The following is a 16,156-nucleotide window of genomic DNA, read 5'->3' as shown; positions in this document are numbered from 1 at the left end:
AGGAAAGCTCCTACCCTACCACGAATTTTGGTACTCTTAATAGTGCTACTGGCCTCTTGCTCTTTTCTACCATTAAAGGGGCAGGTTACTCCCCTCCCGGAAATGTTGGCAACCGTGCGGCCAAAGTGGCTTAGGGAGGGGGGGATTTATTGGCTTATTAAGGAAATGCACTCGCTGCAGCTCCGAGGTGCACCTGGAGGAAGGGGCGCGTCAAGGGCTCCGCTCGGGCAGTTGCGCGGCTTTGCCCTCCCCGGACTGCATCGGTTGGTTTTCCGCCTGCCCAGCCGAGGAGAGAAAGGCGGCCTCGGGGAGGGGCGAGGGCTTGCAGCCACGCGGGACGCGCCCCGTTGCCCCAACGCAGAAGCGCCCCGCGCCGCAGCGGGCGTCACGTCTGAACGCCGCGGCCGGTGCAGCAGGAAGCGGCGCCGGCGGCCCGCCCAGCGGGGGCGGAGCGAGGGGAGGCGGGGCGGAGGGCGCCGGCTGGCCCGCCCGCCCCGTCCGGGCTGGCCCGGGCCCCGGCTCCTCCTCCTCCGCCCGCGCCGCCGTCCCGCCGCTGCCTCCGCCGCCGCCTCCGGCTCCCTCGGGCCCTGCCCGGCGCAGGTAGGGGTGGCTGCCCGCCTCGCCTCGCCTCCCTCCGGGCGCGGCTCCTCCCTCCGCCCCCCTCCCGGGGCCTTTCCGCCAAGGGAGGGGCGCCGGGCGGGGAGGGCAGGGGGAGGCCCCCTCGCGGGTCCAAGCGGTGCCAACTCCGTGCCAAGGGTCTGCAGGGCGCGCTGTTGCGCGGCGGGCATGCGGCTCATCCCGCTTGGGGAGATTTGGCCGGGGGGGGGATGTGTTGGGGGCGCCCTCCTGCGCCGTTGCCCCGCGGCTCTTCGAGGGGGGAGGCCGATGCGGGCCAAGCGTTGCACACGAGGCAGGGGGGTCGTTCTTGCGTCACCGTGTTGCAAAATGCCTGCTTTTACGCACGGTCCTGCCCGAAGAGGAAGTACACGTGTGTGTGTGTGTGCAGTGACGACAGATTCCCGCTCCTAGCCCCCTCTCTCCCTCCCCCTTAATTCCGGCCTCCTTGACTTCTTACCCAGAAGAGCATACCTCTGAGCCTCCTCCCGGTACCCCAGTTGGCATCCCACCCGACCTGTCTGACTGCTGGAGGCAAAGGCAGAATTAGTTACATGACAGGGTCACATCAGTGCTTAGTTCCACAACGGTTTCAGGTGGGCGGCTGTGCTGGTCTGTAGAAGAGCCAGAGTCGGGTCCAGTAGCCCCTTAGAAAGCAGCTAGGTTTCCAGGGTATAAACCCTCAAGAGTCAAAGCTCCCTTACCTATAAACTACTTCCAAAGACTCAGGGCCAAGCTACACATGACGAATGACACTTGAATGGCAAGTGGATTGAGTGGAGGGCAAGTGAACAGGGAGAAATACACTTGCCGTTCAAGTGTCATTCGTCATGTGTAGCTTGGCCCTGAGTCCAAATCTTGCCCTTCTACTACACAGCCAGCCGCCTGAAGTTTTTTCTGCTCCTTGTATCTGAGGAAGGGAGCTTTGACTCTTGCAAGCTTTTATCCTGGAAATCTAGTGGGTCTGTAAGATGCTGCAGAATTTGAATCCTGCTCTTATGCATGGCAGTGGTGGGCCCAGATAGTCTCGAGCTGGGAAAGGCGCGATCAGAGTAAGGGGCTGGCAAACTTTTCCTAGGAGAAAAAGACTGGCAAGTGGGAGGGCTTTCTAGTTCAGAAGTAAGGCGGCCGATGGGCCACACAGGTCTCTGCATCTCAAGAAGGCTGTTGAAGCATTGGAGAAAGTGCAGAGAGTCATGCCAAAGATCACCGGATCAGAACATGTGCCCCATTAGGCAGTGGTCTGGGGCCATTATTTTAGGACTATTTTCTCCCTCCCTCATAACAGCAGAACTTGGAATCATCCCAGCAAACCAGTTGGCTGCAGATTTAAGACGATTGAGGAGAGTATGGTTTCACGCAAGAAGTTGATGTGCGGAACTCCCTGCCACAAGCTGTGGTGATGCCCCCCCCCCCCGGCTTCGATGGATTTCAAAGAGGGTTGAGCATATTTATAGAGGGAGAGGTTCGGGTTGGCCCGGAGAGCTGAATGGGAGGGGACTCCAGGTTCAGAGGCAGAAGGGGAGGTGGGAAGAGCAGCGATAGCTTTTGACGTTGGGTCCTGCTTGCAGGCTTCCCTCTGGCATCTGAGAGGGCTCTTTTGGAAATGGAATGCTGAGCTAGAGGGGCCTTAAGTTACGACACAGAGCTTTATAAAATCATCCATGGTAGATAGAACTTTTTCTTCCTCTGCTGTAATGCATAAATTTGGGGTTCTCCAGTAACATATGTGAGCAGTACGTGCAGGTCAGCCGCATATAATTACTTTGTGGAACTCACTGCCACAAGAGACAGTTCCCTATACCCTCCCAGTGGGAGAGGTGGGGGGACCCTGGACTTACTTTTTTCCATTTCCTTGTGTGCACATGCTCCCAGAAAGGCGTGCTGATGTTACTTCTGGGAAGTGATGTCATCACACCAGCCACAGCGTGCTCCTGCACTTCACACGGGGCTAATTCTGGTCCATTTGGGTCCACAGTTGGCCCCAGTGAAAGGTGGGAACATACCTGTGTCTGGTGTGACAACATCACTTCAAGAAGTGATGTTGTTGCGCCTTGCTAGGAGAGCGCCTGATGCGCGCTCTCTCTGGTTGCCTGCTGGTGGTGGGCAGTTTCCAGGGTGGTGGTGGTTGCCACTTCCTGCCAATCACCAGTGATTGGTGGGCAATGGAGCAAACCCCAGGAGATTGCTTGCAACCGATGGACAACTGGGAAGCTTATGTATCTGAGGGCCAAGCTACAAGTGACAAATGACACTTGAATGGCAAGTGTATTTCTCCCTGTTCACTTGTCCTCCACTCAATCCACTTGCCGTTCAAGTGTCATTCGTCACTTGTAGCTTGGCCCTTAGAGAGCCAGTTTGGTGTAGTGGTTGAGAGCAGCAGGACTCTGGAGAGCCAGGTTTGATTCCCCACTCCTCCACTTGAAGCCAGCTGGGCGACCTTGGGCTAGTCACAGCTCTCTCAGAGCTCTCTCAGCCCCACCCACCTCAAAGGGTGTTTTGTTATGAGGATAATAAGAACATACTTGTAAACCGCTCTGAGTGGGCATTAAGTTGTCCTGAAGGGCGGTATATAAATCGAATGTTGTTGTTGTTATAGCTAAGCTACAAGAGATGAATTACATGAGAAGGAGCATGGGAAGGGAGTCACAATGTTAGCTGGGAAGCTGAGTTTTAAAAGAGATCGGAAGGCTTTGTCAATTTCCCTTCTCTACAGGGCCAGCAAAGATCCCTGCTCAGAGGGTTTGTTAATTTCCTCTTAGCCTCCTAGAAGGGGAGGTGAAACTGACAGAGCCTTCAGGTGGCAAAGAGGAAATTGACAAACCCTCTGAGGAGTGATCTTAGCTGGCTCTATAGAGAGGGGAAATTGACATAGCCTTCCGATCTCTTTTAAAACTCAGCTTCCCAGCTAACATTGCGACTCCTTTCACATGTGCGTCCTCGTGTAATCCGTCTCTTGCAGCTTGGCGTGAGAAGGGACTGGGGCAGTTTCTGGAAGGAGAGGTCCAGGAAGTGCGTTTAACTATGATGGCAAGACTCTTCCTACTGTTCTTACAACTGGTGGGCTGATTCGTTTCTTGAGTCAAATGGTTTTAAGTGTGTGGTTGTGTCAAAGAACTTTAGGAATGGGGTTGCCAACCTCCAGGTAGTGCCTGGGGTTCACCTGGAACTGCAATTGCTCTCCAGACAATAGAGATCAGTTCCCCTGGAGGAAATGGCAGCTTTGCAGGGTATACCATACCTTGTAGGTTAAATCCGTCCCCCAATTCCCGCCTCTGTAGGCTCTGTCCCCAAGTCTCCAGATATTTCCCAGGCTGGAGTTGTCAACCCTATCTAGGCATGTGTTGTGATTCAAGGAGGTGGACAGAGTGAAGGCCTGCCTACTTTCCAACTGGGACATAACTGGAGACACACAGATATTTCTGAAGAGAGCAGGTGAGCTCGATCTGTCAGATCTCGGAAGCTAAACAGGGTCAGCCTTGGTTGGTAATTGGACAGGGAGACCTCCAAAGTAGAGATCAGGCAGAGACAGGCAATGGAAAACCACCTCTGTTAGTCTCCTGCCATGAAAACCCTGCTGGGGCCACCATAAGTCAGCTGTAATTTGAGGGCACTCTACACTCCAACTATAGTGTATGTACTCGCTTCTTTTTGTGTTGCTGTTATCTTTGGCCAGTCAAAAGTTTGCTAGCATAAAAAAGCCTGCAACGCCTGTTTCCTGGAGGGTCCAGAGCTCAGCAACAAAGCTCGTGCCAAAGGCCCCAGATCTGTTCCCAGCCCCGCTTCCTGGGCACCATTAGATACATCTCACCAAGCAGAGGACCTTGTCTGGGAAAACCAGCTTGCTCAACTGGGGCAGTCTTCAAACACCAGCCTTTTTATTTCACCAAGTGTTTAACTGGGCTTTAATGCCTCTGTTAATTGATTCTTCTCCCCCATCCCAATTCTGGTGCCTTATTTGGCCCCGCCCCCTCTGGGTCTCTACTGATGCTGCTGTTCTTACATTTGGGTGTCAATCTTGGCTTTCTTTGGAGTCAATCTTGGCTTATTTAAGTGCTTGACAGGCGTGCATTGACTTCATGATGTGAACGGCCTCAGGTGAAAGAGAAGAGGTGGCATTTAAGTTTCTTAAGTCAGGGAAGAAGCAGGCGAGTGCCTAGGCCCGAGTTACCCAGTTTGGCTTGGCTTGTTCCTGGCCGCTCGTCAGTGTGGTCCGGTGCACATGCACAGTGCGCTTGCGCATGGGCCACATTGATGCTTTTTTCCAGGATGATTTTGACTTCCCAGCCTGCCCTCAGCCGCTTCATATGCACTGGGGTGAGAGTGGGAGAAATGCCCCATTAAAGAGTTTTCTCTCGAGCCCTTTTCTCTGAAGACAACCAGCCATCCCCCAAGCCCTGAACCAAAAAGTGGGCAATCGACAATCGGAGGACTAAGCGTACCGGAGATCCCAATCAAGGACAATAAAAAAAGAATCTGCGTATGAATTTATAGGGGGACCACACTCGTTGCTCTTGAAGAAGTTTATTTATGAAACATGAGGCGTTAATAGCCGGCCCCTTGTTGGGCTGGGAGATAGCGGCATATTCTGTGTGTCTCGTGTTTTTGGTCCTACTTGCAGAGGGGAAGATAACAGGGTTGCAGACTGCATGGTCATCATTACAGACTTACCTTGAGTACGGATGTTCTCTTCGGAGCATCTTTTATCAGCGCTCCTAAAAGAGAAGAAAAGATCAAGTTATCTTTAAAACTATGCAAGTGTTAAGCAACCATCATGTATATATAGCTGTTATTTAACAGATACTGCTTATGAATTTGTTACGTATGTGTTTTTGACTGCTATACAGTTGATTTTGTGTTTTCGAATGTTCATGTATCTTTGTATGAATTTTCGGAGTATTTATGAATATGTCAGAGAGTCCCTTTGCACATTTGGATGTTAGTACCTATTAATTCATGCTTGAATTCTTTTTTATTGTCCTTGATTGGGGTCTCTGGTACCCTTAGTCCTCCGATTGTGAATTGCTCGCTCTTTGGTTTTGTGCCTTGCTACCAGAGGAGCCTCCTTGTTGTTTCATCCCCCCAAGCTCTGCCTATTTCCAAGCTGCGTCACTGGTGTGGATTGCATTTATACATCAAATACTAGACCTTCTCTGCTAGATTCATGTTTATCACCGTTTTACTTGTACCAATTTGGAAACTGGAATTCGTCAGTTAGCCAGCTTGAAAATGTGTCTATTTAAGTCACTTGGTAGTGATATCTTATGTGTAAATGTGACAAAAACAGTGTAACTTTGTGATGCATGAATGTGAAAATGTTGGGGAGGGGGGAATGCCTGTTTTGAAATGCTGCTCTCCAGAGTGGAGGTGGGGGACCAGTGGGCAGGCGAGTTTGTCTTTTGTGTGTGTGTGTGTGTTTCTGTTATGTGCCATCAAGTCGCTTCCAACTTATGGGGACCCTATGAATGAAAGACCTCCAAAACATCCTATCATTAACGGACTTGCTCAGAACTTGCAAACTGGAGGACCTCGCTTCTTTTATTGAGTGAAGCCATCTCATTTAAGAGTGAGTTTGTCTTGCCAGTTTGGTGTAGTGGATAAGAGCGTGGGACTCTAATCTGGAGAGCCGGGTTCGAGTCCCCACTCCTCTGCTTGAAGCCAGCTGGGTGACCTTGGGTCAGTCACAGCTTCTCGGAGCTCTCTCAGCCCCACCCACCTCACAGAGTGTTTTGTTGTGGGGATAATAGTAACATTCTTCGTAAACTGCTCTGAGTGGGCATTAAGTTGTCCTGAAGGACGGTATATAAATCGAATGTTGTTGTTGTTGTTGTTGTTGTTGTTGTTGTTGTTGTTATTGCTCCGTCCTTTGTGTAGGAACCCTCCTGCATGAAGCACATGGGGTTAGGGGAGCCTTGGAAGTTTTCCCTTGCAGAAGGCTGAGGTACACTCAGGGTCAGTATTGTGTAGTGGTTAGAGTATTGAATCACGGTCCGGGTTCAAATTTCCAGTCTGACATAAAACTTGTTGACTGGTTAGAGGTCGTACAACCTTTAATCAGTCACTCTCTCTCTCAGACTAGCCTACTTTATAAGGCTGTTGTGAGGAGAAAATATATGCTACCCCAAGCACCTTTGCAAGAGAGGGCAGGATAAAAATTCCCCAGATAGAGGGGTGAAAAGAGAAACAGTCGCGGGTACAGAGAATCTCTCACCAAGGCAGGTGTGCCTGGTTCATAGAGGGATATCGTCTGGACAGAACCAGAAGTTTGCAAAATCAAAAAGAGTCCAGTAGCACCTTTAAGACTAACCGGCTATGGCTTTGGCCATGTCTTACCAAACCATGCGGTTGTGCTACATGTAGACTGACCCGGTGCATAGAATCAGTGAGGTGGCCGGAGATGGGCCTGCTCCAGAGGAATAACTGCGCATCGCTGGTGCTTTGCTCCTTGGGGAGCACTGCATGTTTCTGCTTTGGATGTGACACAGGAAACCCACAGAGGAGGGAGATTATCAGTTGCGTTTCACCCTTGCCCACTTCTGGTGCGCAGGAGGGAGTGCTAGACTTCTCCAAACCGTCAAATGTTTTCTTCTGCCAGTCAGACTTTGTTTTCCAAACCTGCTTTGAGGTTACCGAATCCACTTCTCCTTATCACCCAGCAAGCGTCTCCGCATCCCCCGAGGGGCCTTTGCTGGCGAGTGGGAGGGGTTCATGTGCGGCAAACTAAGCTTGAAATTGCTCTTGTTCCTGTGCTGGAACCTGAAAGAAACGGGGTTTGCACCGTTCTGACTGCGAAGGACAGCTGGGGTTATCCTTTGAGGTTGCCGCTGCGCACGAGTCTTACTGGCTCTGTGCTCTCCCGGTCTCCTCTCTGCTCACCCCCACAGTCCCTGCAAGCTTGCAGTAGTCTGGTGGCAACAATCCTCATTCTGTCCATTAAGTGAATTTGTGTGGAATAGTCTTTTGAGTTCAAAGCAGCCATTTGCTTCCACAAATTAATTGCAGAAAGTACCAGAAGTAATCTTAAATCATGAACTCAAGACTTCTCCGTGTGGATTAGTTCTTCCTTAACACTCTTTAACCACGTAGTCCTAATTAGAGATGGGCACGAACAGCAATACAAACTACAAATCTCTCAGTGTCACAGTGTGGAAAAGATGTTGGCAGGTCATTTATATCTACACAGGAAGATGGGTTTGGGCTGAAGATTAGCACATCAAGCACCAATCCATATGCAAAAGAACCTCCTCAGGATACAGTGAAGCCTCCCGCCATCAGCATTCCACACCCTGGGAAACTCTTACAGGAGGACTCAGCTCAACCCCACCCCTCCTGAGTAGATACAAATGACCTGCCAACATCTTTTCCACACTGTGACACTGAGAGATCTCTGTCTTTTGGTGCTACACCTCTGAAGATGCCAGCCACAGCTGCTGGCGAAACGTCAGGAACTACAATGCCAAGACCACGGCAATACAGCCCGGAAAACCCCCAACAACCATCGTTCTCCGGCCGTGAAAGCCTTCGACAATACATCTAACCAATTTTATTGTAGCATAAGCTTTCGAGAATCAAGTTCTCTTCGTCAGATGCCTGGTACAGAAACTGGTCAAATATAGAAGAGGAGGGGAGGAGAGAGAAGAGGCAGTTAGGGGGGGGGGAGGGGAGGGTGCAACCAAAACATTCCTTTGCTAGTAAATGTAAACATCTCCTTTTGGTGTGGGGGTCAGTTGGCTTGGGTGAGGCTTCAAGGGAGTTTGCCCTGTTAGTTTGCAGCAGTAAAACAGCTAGACCATCCAATTCCTATGTAGTATAAGCCTTCGATAACCACAGCTCTCCCCGCCAGATGCATCTGACAAAGAGAACTGCAGTTTCTGTACTATGCATCTGACGAAGAGAACTTGATTCTCGAAAGCGTATGCTACAATAAAATTGGTTAGTCTTAAAGGTGCTACTGGGCTGTTTTTGATTTACAGACTAACACGGCTAACTCCTCTGGATCTATAGAAGTTTGCAAGTAACCCTTTTCACCCGAAAATCAGGTCTTTGTGATTTGGGTATATAAGTTTCCAACCCTCTTGAGTCCCTCACTTATTTTGGCATTTCCTCTGCCGTTCGTGTGGTCCTGGGATGGTGGTTGCATGATATATTTCTGTTGGGTGCTAATTTTTCTCCTCTGCTTTTAAACCGAAGGATGTCTGAATGATGCCAGGAAGCTGCGCCCTCCCCATTTTGACATCTAACATCCTCATTGCCGTGACGCTGAAACCTGGTAAGGGGACCTGCTTCCTGGCATCTCTCGGTTTAAAAATAGAGGGTGAAAGAAAAGAAAGATGCCCTGCAGGAGTGGAAAGGACAATTGCTGTTGCCGATTGTTGGAGCAAACGCTCCGTCTGTGCTCCCAGATCCTCCCTCCATTAAAAAAAAAACGGGGGGACATTTTTGGCTCAGCGCCGGATTCCACGCTGTTGGGTGTCTTTCCTCAAGTGCCCTTTCTTCAAGGTTGCGTCGGCCCGCGTTGCGGTTTTGCACGGTTTTTGCAAGCTTGCATTTACCGCAGTAAATGTGTCAGTTGTGGAGAGCAGAGGAGACATTCCTGAACCTTAGGCATGCAAATCTGTCCTGCATCCTCCATGAATTTGCTTTCTGGTGGAACAGAGGGGTGGCCCAGCAATGTAACTTCCTTGTTAGATGGAGCTGCCTTTACACAGTGCCAAAGCCCAAAGAACCAGAGCAAGGGAGAGTGAAAAGTGTGATCTTAGTTTATGTGACTGAAGGTCAGGAAAGGACAGGTCTGTCAAGAGGGGTAGGTTATAACAGCTGAATAGAACCTCCATGTGGAAAGGCAGTGTATCTCTAAATACCAGATGGTGCAAACAAATGACAGAGGCCTTCGTGCCCTCTTTGTGGGCTTCTGGCTGTCTGCAGCTGCCAGGCTAGGTGGTTCTTTGATCTGATTTAGTAAGGCTTTTCATAGGATCCAGGTAAATCTGATATTTGCAGATGAGATTTCTCAATCACAGTTATTTTAGTTTCAGAGGCTGTGAGCTCAAGGACCAATCTAATTTTTGCTTAAAAAAGTATCCCCGATGGTCCCTGAGTTTAAGCAGTTGAATGACAGAACCATCGTTGTATGAAGCAGCAAAAGGACCAGATCTGGAAGGCTCAAGAGTTCAGGTCTCAGCACTTGGTCAAAGCTGTGGGGATGACCTTGGGCCATTGGTTCCCTTGTGTGTTTGACCTACTTTATTGGGTCACTGTGGAGGTAAAACGTGTCTGTGTTGGGGGACACAGGCAAGTATCCTCCACTGAATTCTTTGGAGGAAGGTACGATATATCTGCGCGTGTGCATGTGTGTGATGTATGGTGCATATATGTATATGGGTATATTCAGGGGTCATTTCGTAGAAAAAGAGCTACAGGAACTCATTAGCATAACTTATTAGCATATGCCGTGCCCCTTGACATCGCTGGAAGTGTGTCGTTGGTATAACTGATTTGCATATGCCACACCACCTGACATCACCTATTCTGGCTGTTTTGGACCCAATCCTGGCCATTCAGGGCTGAAATTTGGCCCCAAATGGCAAAAAGGGGCTGAAAATGGCCGAAAAGGGGCCCAAAATGGTCAGGATCGGGCCACTGATGAGCAGGAGAGTGATCCACCACCCATCAGAGGCCTGATCCGGGCTGTTTCGGTCCCAATCCAGGCTGAAATGGGCCCAAATGTCCGAGAGTCAGGTGGGCAGGGCCACCTGACGTGACCTCTTTGGGGAAGTGCCAGAACTGTGTTCCTGCATGTTCCCCCTCGAAATGAGACCTGGGTATATGCCCTGATCTGATAGCCCAGGTGAGCCTGATCTTGCCAGATCTCAGAAGCTAAGCAGAGTCAGCCTTGGTTGGTAATTGGTTGGGAGACCTCCAACGAAGACCAGGGTTGCAGAGGCAGGCAATGGCAAGCCACCTCTGTTAGTCTTTTGTCCCCACCAGGGGTTGTCCTCTGTTAGTCCTCTGTTAGTCTTTTGTCATTTTGTACCCACCAGGGGTTGCCATAAGTCAGCTATGACTTGAGAGCACTCCCCTCTACCATATGTGGTCAAGTATATATGCGTGTGCATATATGTATGTATAAATCAGAGGGAGATTGCAATTACTGATTATAATCATGGGTTAAGAATGTTTGCTCTAAAGAGAACCGACTTGTGCCCTTGGTGAATGTACCTCGTACTGAGGCCCATTTAATCGCTTATAAAAATATCCAGAGGATGACTTCACAGATAATGCCCGGCTCTGCATTTGTTTTGTATGACTAAGCTTCGATGGTGTGAGCTGCCCTCTCAGGCTCCAATGCAACAACCTCATTCGGCTTTAGTTCAAATTGTCCGGCCTGATGAAGAGTTCTGGATGGCTGGGAAGCTCAGCTTGTTGCCTTTGTCTCTTTTGGGCTGCTCTTAATAAAAGGTACGATACAGTATTTGCTTTTAGATTTTGCTTTTTTTTTTTAAAGATTTTTGTTGGTGAGTACAAAATTAATACACATATTCCCTATCTTACCTATATTATATCAACCCCCACCCTTTCCCTCCCCACTCCTTATAGACTTCCAACAGCTTTCCAACCCTTAACTTATCCTATTACTTATTTTCAACTAAATTCTTCTAAATCATTTATGTATTATGTCTCTTACTCTAAACATTTTCAAATTCTTTTATATATACTTTATCAAATCCACTAATATATCCATTCTCTACATCACTATTTAAACTGTATATTTTTAATAAAATCTCCTTAATAGTAATACTAGTTTAGATTAATCAATAGCTAACTTTTTCATTACTGGTAAAGTTACTTCCCCATTCTGTTTGTAAAGTCACAAATTAATAGTTCTCAAACTGCCACAGTCCTCCTTTCACATCCCATTTTTTTTCTAGGTATTGTTTCAATTTCCCCCAATCTGCAATGTATTCTCCTGGATCCAGATCTTTCAGTTTTCTTGTCATTTTGTCCATTTCTGCCATGTACAACAATTTGTAAATCCAACTTTTTTACAACAATATGTAAATCCAAGCGTTTAGATTTTGCTTGAGATGAGCGTGGCCATGTGCAACCTCTGCAAACCGTGCAGTAGCTTGCAAGAAAGGATTGCACACCAAGGTTCTGTTGGGCAAACGAGACGTTTAATGGGAGCATATAAAGCTGTGTGGTCCCTCTAGCTCCGTGTGACCTACTTTTCTTCTCAATCTCTTTAGTTAGGGGGACTCCAGGGACTGAGTCTGGGCCTTCCTGTATGCAAGCATGGGGGCTACCGCTGAGGCCTGGGCCAAGAGGGAAGGGAAAGTGGGAAAAGAGCAACCGGCTATGGCTTTGGCCATGTCTTACCAAACCATGCGGTTGTGCTACGTGTAGACTGACCCGGTGCATAGAATCAGTGAGGTGGCCGGAGATGGGCCTGCTCCAGAGGAATAACTGCGCATCGCTGGTGCTTTGCTCCTTGAGGAGCACTGCATGTTTCTACTTTGGATGTGACACAGGAAACCCACAGAGGAGGGAGATTATCAGTTGCGTTTCACCCTTGCCCACTTCTGGTGCGCAGGAGGGGGTGCTAGACTTCTCCAAACCGTCAAATGTTTTCTTCTGCCAGTCAGACTTTGTTTTCCAAACCTGCTTTGAGGTTACCGAATCGACTTCTCCTTATCACCCAGCAAGCGTCTCCGCATCCCCCGAGGGGCCTTTGCCGGCGAGTGGGAGGGGTTCATGTGCGGCAAACTAAGCTTGAAATTGCTCTTGTTCCTGTGCTGGAACCTGAAAGAAACGGGCTTTGCACCGTTCTGACTGCGAAGGACAGCTGGGGTTATCCTTTGAGGTTGCCGCTGCGCGTGAGTCTTACTGGCTCTGTGCTCTCCCGGTCTCCTCTCTGCTCACCCCCACAGTCCCTGCAAGCTTGCAGTAGTCTGGTGGCAATAATCTTCGTTTTGTCCATTACGTGAATTTGCATGGAATAGTCTTTTGAGTTCAAAGCAGCTGTTGGCTTCCACAAATTGTTTGCGGAAAGTGCTCTTAAGTTTGTGTACCAGAAGTAATCTTAAGTCATGCACTCAAGACTTCTCCGTGTGGATTAGTTCTTCCTTAACACTCTTTAACCACGTAGTCCTAATTAGAGATGGGCACGAACAGCAATACGAACTAAAAAAAGCCACGAACAGCCCAATCAGCTTTTCGCGAACAAGCTGTTCGTGAGGCCCCTTTCTAAATGAACAGGTGGTCGTTGCAAGCCTCGTTCATTGCTGTTCATCTTGCTGTTCGTCAAGCCAGACAGTCTGGCACCTGCAATCAATTCCCTTGGCAACGTAGGCAGGGATTGTCTGAACTCTGTCTGAACTCCTGCTGTTGCCCTGGAAACCCAATCTAAGCCCAATTTAGCTTGATAGGCAGGTCTTCCTTTCAAGTGTGGAGCTCCAAATTTGTTACAACAAGGCAGCAAAGACCAGGGGGGAGGGGGCTCCCAGCTCTGACTTTGCAGACAGTGGAGAGGGAGAGAGACAGTTGCTGTTGGCATTTTGATAGAGAGAGTGCATTGGAGCTTGAATTTTCTTTGTGTGTGGTGGAATGGAGATCTACCCCTTCAAGTTCCAGGGCTGCTGCCAGGGTCTGGGCCAAGCTATTATTTATTATTGGTACCTTTCCTGCTGCCTGCTCAGGTAAGGTTTCTGGGAGTGGTGCAGAAGGGATCTTGACTTGGATGATGGCTGGAGGAGAGCCTGCTGGGCCCCACGAACAACGAACAGCAAACATGTTCATGAACAGGTCATGTTCATCAATGTTTGTTGTTCGTGGAGAGCAACAAACAACAAACACCATGTTCGGGTTTTTTTCTGTTCGTGCCCATGTCTAGTCCTAGTTACAGCGGAGGTGGCTAAAAACTGGTGGGGTTTTCTAATCCGCATTGCTGGTGATATATAAGGGACGGGGGTATGGTACTTCCTCAAGATCAATGAAATACTGCTTGCTCACATTGAGCACTGGTGTACCATACTTGATGATGAGCTGGGAAGTGCCTCCTTTTGGGTCACAAACCAATGGCCTGTGGCAAGTCACAGTCTCTCAGCGCCCTGTCAGTAATAATTGTCTGCCTTTCGGGGCTATTATGAAGATTATAGAGAAGCTGGCTGCCATCCTATCCTTCCTAAGATTTCAGATCTCTCTGATCTTGAGTGTGCTGCTGAATTTCATGTTCAGTGATCTGTGCAAGATAGCTGCATATGACCCATGGCTGCTTTGCACCATTAGCAGCCCGCTTTAAACAGCATACCGCATGAGTGCATAGTCCCACAAGGGGTGTGCGTGCTTTTTCCTTATCTTGTGTCACATTTCCCCAATGTGGGTTGTGGTGTCTTATTTTGGAGCAGCGGGGGAAGGGGAGGGCCTCTGGCTCAGTGGCATCTCCAGCTAAAAAGGTCAGGTGATGGTGATGTGAAAGACTTCTACCTGCGACCTTGGAGAGCCACTTCCAGTCTGACCTTGATGGACAGAGCGGGTCTGATTCAATAATAAGGCAGCTTAATGTGTGTTCATGTGAGAGGAAAGAATTGAACAGCAGGAGAGCAGCAGACTGGCGGGTTGGTGATCGAAAAAGGGAAAGGCAGCCTTCCCCTCTCACTTTCTCCCTTGCATTTACAAAGTATCTGCATCTGGTCACCTGCAGCTGATTGCAACTCACCTAAGGCGACCAGGGGAAAGGCTGCAGGGGAGGCCTTCAGTCTTGGATAGTTTGTACCATGCAACAAGTGTTTCCTTGTGCTTATGGTTTTAGGTGCAGGGCCGGCCCACCCATTGAGGCAGGCCCAGCAGCCGCCTCGGGCACTAAGGCGCTGGAGGGGGTTCTGGCCCGGGGGCAGGGGCGCACCACAGAGCTCAGTTGCCCTGTGCTGCTGTGCCCGGCCAGGAGTGTGTGCTGGCAGCGGCAGTGTGGGGCCACTGAGCGGGTAGCCTCCCAGCCCTCCTGCCCAGTTGCTCTGTGCTGCCACTGCCGCCAGCACACAACTGCAGGCCAGGTGCGACAGGCGGCCAGAGCAGCGCACAGAGCATCTGAGCCGGAGGGCTGGGAGGATGCACACCACCGTGCGCTGCCCCAACCACCTGCCCCGCCTGGCCCGCAGCTGCTGTGCCCAGCCAGGAGCGCATGCTGGCAGCGGCAGCGTAGGGCAGCTGAGCAGGCAACCTCCCATTCAGTTGCTCTGCGAGCCAGGCGCAGATGTCACATGCAGTCCGGCGCATGTGCATGCGTGCACGCAGCAGCAACCCTTAAGCTGCCTCAGGTGCCAGCGATGCTGGAGCTGGCCCTGTTTAGGTGGGTAGCTGTGTTGGTCTGCAGAACAGCAGCATTTGAGTCCAGTGGCCCCTTAGAAACCAACAAGATTTTTGAGAGTGTAAGCTAAAGAAGGGAGCTGTGTGATTTTCGAAAGCTTATGCACTGGAAATTTTGTGGGATCCTGAAGTTCTTATGCTTGTGCTATGGGATGGTGGCGTACCTGCATTCTCCCATTCTGAAGAGGCGGAGTCCCACAGCCTGTTGAGCTCTTGTGTGTTTTCCTTGGTGCACACTCAGTTGCCTTTGTGAACACCCACACGGCCATTAAGGTTTGCTCTTTATTAGAAGTGTTTTCGCTGGCGGTGCTCTGCCCGTGGCTACTGTGGTAGTTCATGGCACGTAGCCAAAGTAACGAAACAGTGACTTGATAAAATCGGTGCTCTGAAGCTTTCGATTCACAGAACTAGAAGGTAACCTTGAGCTAGTGTTGCGTATTGGTTAGAGTGTCAGACTAAGATCTGCAAGGCCCCAGTTCGAATCTCCACGCTGCCATGGAAGCTTGCTAGGTGACTTTGAGCCAGTCACACTCTCTAAGCCTAACCTACCTCACAAGGTTGTTGTGGGAATAAGATGGAGGAGAGAAACGCCCCATGGGGGCAAAGGAGGGGTATAAATGAATTTTGTTAATAAGTCTGACAGCAGTTTGCACAAATTTATATCCACCATCACAGCAAATGAAAAACGAGGAGGAAATGAAGCAAAATTCACCAAGCAATCATGCCCCCATCCAAAAGTCTTAGGGGGGAAGGAAAGAGAAGCCTTCTCCTGGTGTTAGACAAACATAGCAGCAGGCAAACGCTGGTGTGTGGGATTTGCAAGGCGAGGTGCCATCATCAAAAAGGCCCTGGGGCTGTTTTTCTGCCCGCAAGGTTGAGCACACGGGAATTGCGTATACATGCTCAATCTTGGTCCTCCAAATTAGAAGACTGGCCCTGGAGAAATGAACGGGAATTGCGTATACGTGCTCAATCTTGGTCCTCCAAATTAGAAGACTGGCCCTGGAGAAATGAACGGGAATTGTGTATACGTGCTCAACCTTGGTCCTCCAAATTAGAAGACTGGTCCTGGAGAAATGAACGGGAATTGTGTATACGTGCTCAACCTTGGTCCTCCAAATTAGAAGACTGGCCCTGGAAAAATGAACGGGAACGTGCTCAACCTTGGTCCTCCAAATTA

The 16,156-nt window shown here is 49.7% G+C and overlaps 1 protein-coding gene across 1 annotated transcript in view; it reads left to right on the top strand.

The window, feature by feature from the left end:
- The first annotated feature begins 537 nt into the window (after positions 1-537).
- LPP (LIM domain containing preferred translocation partner in lipoma) overlaps positions 538-16,156 on the top strand; it is a 429,725-nt gene continuing 414,106 nt past the window's right edge. Inside the window, exon 1 of the mRNA XM_054983496.1 lies at positions 538-600. The gene's annotated coding sequence lies outside the window, so the exon portion shown is untranslated. The remainder of the gene's footprint in view (positions 601-16,156) is intronic.

The sequence above is a fragment of the Eublepharis macularius genome, chromosome 6, assembly GCF_028583425.1.
Source record: "Eublepharis macularius isolate TG4126 chromosome 6, MPM_Emac_v1.0, whole genome shotgun sequence".
Taxonomy (NCBI): domain Eukaryota; kingdom Metazoa; phylum Chordata; class Lepidosauria; order Squamata; family Eublepharidae; genus Eublepharis; species Eublepharis macularius.
Note: the sequence above shows the minus strand (reverse complement) of the source record. Positions and strands in the feature narration are given on the sequence as shown.